Source organism: Polyodon spathula, chromosome 8 (assembly GCF_017654505.1).
Source record: "Polyodon spathula isolate WHYD16114869_AA chromosome 8, ASM1765450v1, whole genome shotgun sequence".
Lineage (NCBI taxonomy): Eukaryota > Metazoa > Chordata > Actinopteri > Acipenseriformes > Polyodontidae > Polyodon > Polyodon spathula.
Window position 1 is genome coordinate 14,951,551 of NC_054541.1, and position 6,181 is coordinate 14,957,731.

Sequence of the window (6,181 nt, forward strand, 5' to 3'; positions counted from 1 at the left end):
TGCCTTCTCCTACCAGGACCCTCTTGTAAATGAGATGTACATCTCAAGGGTTATATACTGTTAAATATATACTGAGGCTGGTCAATTACACTGTTCCTTGTGACAAAAACAATGTGCCTGTTTATAATTTTCTAACCTAACAAAATTCATCAGGTTCCAAACGAACATTCATTTAGAACAGGCTGTTGTTGAAACTTACACCCTGGGATCCTTCAAGAAGCTGCTTGATGAGATTCTTGGATCAATAAACTACTAACAACGAAACAAGCAAGATGGGCTGAATGGCCTCCTCTCGTTTGTAAACTTTCTTATGTTCTTATTTTCTGATAAACTGGTAAATGTCTATTCCATTCCATTCACGAGTCTTGCTGGTCAGCAAGGTCACCAGTAGTAAATGTAAATTCAGGTCTTGTTGACAGTCCTGTTTGTGTACATTCCCCAAAGTGGGTTAAAGTACAGGGGCCCAGACCTCACCTCATTAAAGATGTTCACTGCAATTCCAGGTGCGAGCACAGGCTAGCAAAACTACAATGAACACAAAACAGGAACACTGTTTAATTAAACATGATGTATTCCACTTTCAGAAATACAGCAGTGCTTTAATATTGAGATGAATATACCTTAAATGATACATAGAATAGAAAAATACTTCAAGCAAGCATATTGTAAGATTAGATGATCTTAGAGCTTAGTTTAGCATTGAGGTTTAAAATTCCCTTTGTTTAGGATATACAGTGTTAACCATAGAGAAAGTTATGAAATATGGTAACAGTGACACACCTCATTTATTTACAAAACAGCAGATGATACGAATTATAAAAACTGGCTTCTTTGCTAATGGGACTTGAGAAACCATGTGATACTGTAAATACAAACAAATGCTGTGGTTTTTTGAGTGCTGTTAAGTCTGTGATGGGGCTTAGACTATGTGTCGATGACACTGTTGTAAATATTTCATATTTCAAAGACTCCCCATTATTAACATATTCTAGACTGTTGGTTGCATCACTGTGTTCTAGAGTTTTAATGCTGGTTTTCAGCAACTGGTATACACATTAACATCATTCCCATCGATAGCAGGGGAGAGGACAGCAGCTTTAAATTGTTTACCAGTAAAAACAAGAAATAATGGAGACAGTAGGTGGTTTAACACTTATATACACTTAAACAAATTCTTCACTAAACAAAATAAATTAATACATTTGATACAATATTGAGTTACATAAACACAGCTTGTGTTAGCGATGTACAAATAAATATCTTTAGAAAGGAAACAATTAACTAGAAAGATATCATGACAGCATTTTAAGACATCTTAGAAAGCATTTTAGGGAAGTCTTCTCTTACAAAGTTTAATGTTTAAAGTACTGAAGATGCATTTGGTATTTTGTTAGCTTGTATGATTGTAATGACTTGGATGTTCATTTTGCTTTCAGCTCAAGACTTTTATCTTGGAAACTTGCAGTAGTCTTAAGCGGTTTCTTTTAGAATTTTTCTTCTTCCTTTCAGGCAAAAATTGGGTTAATGGCTATTTGGGGAAGATAGCTTTGAGTATCTAGCCCCGTATTTATTGTGAGGGTTCTAATTATCTGAAGCTGCACAGTTTGTGTTTCAGAAAGAACGCTTCTGGCAGCATGGAGAGGAGGGGGACCGGGCCAGGGCAGCTCCCCAAATCTGCAGCCAGCTCTCGGTGTCCTGGGACAGTCGAGGGGGGGTTGCTCTAGAGGAGGCGGGAGACTCACCCTCCATCCCAGTGTCTATAGAGGTACGTACTGGTGTTGGAAAACATGGATCGAGAATTGATTAGCAGTTTACTACGCATGTGGACTGGCAGAGCTATACTGGTGTTCTTTTCTGGAGACTAATATCGCAGGTAGCAGACTGTTTGGTTCAAATTGCATGTACTGCTAACAATTGATAGAGACGTTGCGTCTACAAGCTTCTTGCCCAGCATTGACTGCAAGCTAACAAGATAACAATGCTGTTATCAGCCAGGCTCTAAGACTTTTGGAATACAATGCATAAAGGGGTTAAAAGGCTCCCAGGGACTGGCGGACCAAAAGGTTCTCAGAGAGATCCAAAGATATAATGCCACTGGAATCAAAGGGTCTCAAGAAGATAACAAAAAGCAGATGTATGGACCCCTTGGGCACCAGGGGTCTGAAGAATGGGTCGTCAGAGGTCGTCACACTAGACTACGCACACAGACACACACACACACACACACACACACACACACACACGCGCGCGCGCACACACACACAATAAATTAAATATACGGTAACAGAATAATGTGTTGTACCTTTGCTATTGGTTAAGTGTCAGAGAAAGAGGAGGTGGACCATCTATACAGAAGGGTATTTAATGTCATGCAAACATTGTAATGATGAGTATTCTGTTTGTCCTGTACCTGGGACCGGACTCCCTGCATATTTCAATAAACCCAACAACCGATTGAAGAAAAAGACTCTGTGCATTTTCTTGAATCTACTTACTCACCATCCATTTTTTTTTAAGTTACTTCAACTGGATGTCCCAGTTTTAGCTCAAGAACTGCTTGGTATGTTTATAACACCTGATTGACAGCTACTTAGAGGTAACTAGCAGATTGAGTGAACGGCAGATAATAGTATTTCAAATGGATAAAATCTGATACAAAGTAGGGTTTTTGTTTACCTTGGTATTTTTGCAGTTTTACAATGCTTTTCTCATGGCTTACCCTGGTTTGCCATGTTTATTAATATGCTTTACCATACCTCATTAATTCTTTACAATGCTTACCTATGCTTTGCCATGGTCAACTTTCCCAAGATGTCATTACCTTTTACGGAGACATTAGAAAAAAAAGGCAATGTCATTATAATATGTTTTAATGGAGCAGAGCTAGCAAAGCTTGAAGTTAAGGGTGCCCCCTAGTGTTGGAAATAACCAGTGCTGTGTCTCTTTGTCGCAGGTGGAGGATAAGTGCAGGAAGGAAGTGGAGCAGAAGGAGCAGGAGCGAGAGACTGGCCTACAGAAACACTACATCAGAAATGCTGTCATCATTCCAGACCTCAGTCCCAGAGAGGAAGCCCTGAGCTCGACAAACCCCCGGAGACATGAAGCGAAAGCTCTCCGGATCCATGGGCGCAGCGTGGTGGAGTATCGCAGGGTCTACAGCTCCGTCGTGGAGCCCATGCTGAAGAACTCCTCAGGGAGCCCTGGGGGGTACAGCCTGGAGCTGGGCCGGCAGATCAAGCACAGGCTGTGGGAGGCGCTCAGCTGCCCCATGCTGAAAGAAGTGTTTCACCCAGACGGGCGCGTAGAGTTAAGGGAGAGCTTCACACCGCTGGAGCGCAAGAGGAGTGACCCTGAAATCAGCAGAGAGGCCCCGCCCAGCAACTCCTGCGGCTCCAACCAGACAGCGGTCAAAATAGCAAAACAGTAGAGCTGTGCATACCGTGCGTGTCCATGTTTCTAGCATTTATTATATTTTTATACGCAACAAATAAACATTCCTGGATATTATCCGTTTAGGACTGTGTTTTGTTTTTGGTTTTTTTTCAACTGATTATACAAATATTGACTGAACTTGAGCCTACTAGTGCAAAACTGTTACCTCTGGCTTGAAAAAATGTCAGACTGTTGAGCGTGACCATTGGCCAGTTTGTGGGCAACAACACATGTCTAATATACATACATAAAAGAGTTTGACCCAAAGTAACGGCCAACATTTTTTTTTTAGAATGTTCCAGGTGAAGTTTCCTAACTTGACCTTTCTATAAACCAGCTGATTCAAATTCATTGTCACCGTGGTTACGGAGTTCTGGTCAGTTTGAATTGTAACTGGAGTTCGAATTGTGTAACTGCTCAGCTCAGCAGCGGCTTCACTAAACAGCAAAGCAAATGTTAGGTTATTACCTAACCCTGGTTCCCTGAAAAAGAAAGACAACCATTACCGAATGGGAAGAGCCTCTCTGACCGTCAATCACTGAGCATATATAAAAAAGCTGCCCTATCAGGGCCCTGCTGTGAGGTGGAAGTCCCTCCCATCTCCTGTTGAAAAGGGACATCCTCACAGTAGCACATCTCCATTTTCTTTCAAAAACAGAGGTCAGCTGGGGACATGACCTCAAAGGGTAATGGTTGACATTCTCTTTCAGGGAACCAGGGTTATGGTAAAAACCTAACGTTCCCTTTCAATTCGAATGACAACCATTACCGCATGGGAAAGCTGGACCAAAGCTGTCGTGGCTCCAGATTACCAACAGTACAGCCTCACGGCGATAGCCTCAGAGCCCACATGATGCCTAAGGGTATGCCGCCTGCAACACTCTAGAGCCCAGAGAGGGTATCGTTCAGTTTGTAACATCAAGACGGTAAAAACGCATAAATGTCTGACTACCTGTCCATGTAGCAGCATTGCATAACTCATCCAAGGAGGCGCCATGAAGGAAAGCCCACGAAGTTGTCTGGCTCCTGGTAGAATGGGCTGTAATGTCCCCCGGTAACAGGGAGTCTGTTCATACGCCAATCGTATTGCATCTGTCATCCAGTGCGCTAGACATTGCTTCGATAGGGCCTGACCTCTACAGCGGGACCCATAGCAGACAAATAGCTGGTGCGGGGGAGGTCTGAAAGTTTCCAAAACCACTGATTGGTTAATATGGAATAAGGATACCACCTTTGGCAAAAAGGATGGATTTGTTCTTAATGTTACCCGCGAGTCATTCCCAGTGAAAGCCATACATGTGTCATCGATGGACAGCGCTTGGAGCTCACTTACTCATCTGGCAGACATAATGGCTATTAAAAATGCCACTTTAAATGAAACAATGCTCAAATGGGGGACCCATAAGGACTCGCAGTACCAGTTCTAGATCCCACTTGGGGACCATACTTTTCATGGGAGGATGAAGCCTCCGAGCCCCTTTAAGAAACTGCACTGCCAGGAAATGTGCCCCAGGGGACACCGAGTCAATTTTGTCACAGCACACTGATATTGCTGCCAGGTATACCTTCAAAGAGGACGCTGATTTTCCTGCGTCAAACAAGTGTTGTAAGAAGGTTAATATCGTCTCAATCAGGCAAGTCACAGGACCGTGACCTTCGGGAAGGCACCGGTCTTGGAAAACTTTGCATTTATAGGAGTACTGGGCTCTAGTGCTCGGCGCCCTAGCAGACTGTAGTGTTTCTACTACTGCATCTGGCAAACCTTGTCTGAATAGACAGCTCCGTTCAACGGCCAGACCCAGAGTTGGAGCTGGGCTGGGTTCGGGTGCCATAATAGCCCCTCCGCTTGGCTCAGGAGGTCCTTGCACAGCGGGAGCTGCCACGGCTGATCCGACAACATCTCGGCGAGGAGAGCAATCCAGGGGCGTCTCATCCATCTGTGTGCAACCAGCAAAACCTGTGCTCTCTCCACCCTGATCCTCTCTAGTGTCAGGGGTAACAATGGTAGCGGAGGAAATGCATACAATAGCCCCTGTGGCCAGGGGTGAGCTAGCGTGTCTCTCTCCATGGAGAACCATAGGTGACAGTGAGTGGGCTTGGCTGTGGCAAAGAGGTCAACTCATGCCGGTCGAAACCTCTCTCAAATCTGCTTCATCACTTGAGGATGCAGCCTCCACTCCGAGGTGTCTGGAGCTCTTCTGGACAAGAGATCTGCTGCCTTGTTGTCCACACCGGGGAGGTGAGCCACCCTGATGGAACGCAAGTTTCTGTGCGTCCAGGACAGGAGTCTGTGCAATGCATGGTGAAGGCCCGGTGAGCACAGGCCGCATTAGTGATTTATGTAGGCTAACACTGTTGTATTGTCCGTCTGGACTAGCACATGTTTGTGCGCTAATTGCTGGTGAAAATGGGATAATGCCAGGCTCACTACTTGCAGCTATTGTGCATTTATGTGCGCTTGCTGGCAATATCCCTTCCACTGGCCTCTTATTCCTCTCCCATTCCAGACCGCTCCCCAGCCCAGGCTGGAGGCATCTGTAGTGATCACTTCCCTTCTTTGAGGGGATCTGGGGGGAGATCCAAAGCGCAGATTGCCGGGACGGAGCCACATGATCTACAACCTGTTTTGTGTGCGCCTCTGCGCAAACTAACCAATCGTCCAGATAGTTTAGGATCTGAATACCCCACAGCCTGAGTGGAGCCAGTGCTGCATCCATGCGCTTTGAAAATGTGTGGGGCGCCAGCGAGA